We start from the raw sequence: 724 nt of genomic DNA on the forward strand, positions 1-724 counted from the left end.
AGAGACACCTCTTCAGCATCGTCATAGCCTGTGCTCTCTGGGCACAGGGACCAGGCATCTCCCTCAGCTCCAGGGGCCCCAGCACGTCTCTGGGAGCACAGCTTTGCCCCTGCAAGCACCAAGGCAGCCATTGCACATTCGCCCCATGGGGTGCCCCTCCTGCTCTGTACATCACCTTCCTCCCTTCTCCTCACCAGTCCGGAGATGTTCAACTCCCTCTCCCACCCCTGGACCCCCAAGGAAAATTCCTGGTGCATTTTCCCCCATCCCAGGAGTTTGAGCTCTCAGTACAGCAACGATTCATCCGGCACCAGGGATGGCAGCCCAGGAACCAGCAGCGCTCTCTTTCCCTCTCACCTCCAGGTGCATCCCTGGGTCCTGCTGCCTCCTCTCGTGCCCTGGCCATTTCCCAGCCTCCCTGCCCAGGGGCACGATCCTCCCCAGGGTCAGAAACCTCCCTGGCATCATCATAGCCATCCACCGGGTCACCTCCAGGCAGGACAGGGGCGTCTGAAAGGAGAGGGGAGCTGGTGACAGGGAGAAGATACATTTGCAGAGCAGAGGATGGGAGGATGTGCAGGGACGTGGGGCTCAGACACCGGTGTTGGCAGCACCACAGGAGACACCCCCCTATGTCCTCCCAAACTCTGACGGTGACACTCAGTGACAGAGCTGTTCTTCACATGTCTGCGGGGAGGAGAGATCCACTCCTTCCCGCACCCTA

The sequence above is a fragment of the Platalea leucorodia genome, assembly GCF_965183815.1.
Source record: "Platalea leucorodia genome assembly, contig: HAP1_HAP1_SCAFFOLD_123, whole genome shotgun sequence".
Classification (NCBI taxonomy): Eukaryota; Metazoa; Chordata; class Aves; order Pelecaniformes; family Threskiornithidae; genus Platalea; species Platalea leucorodia.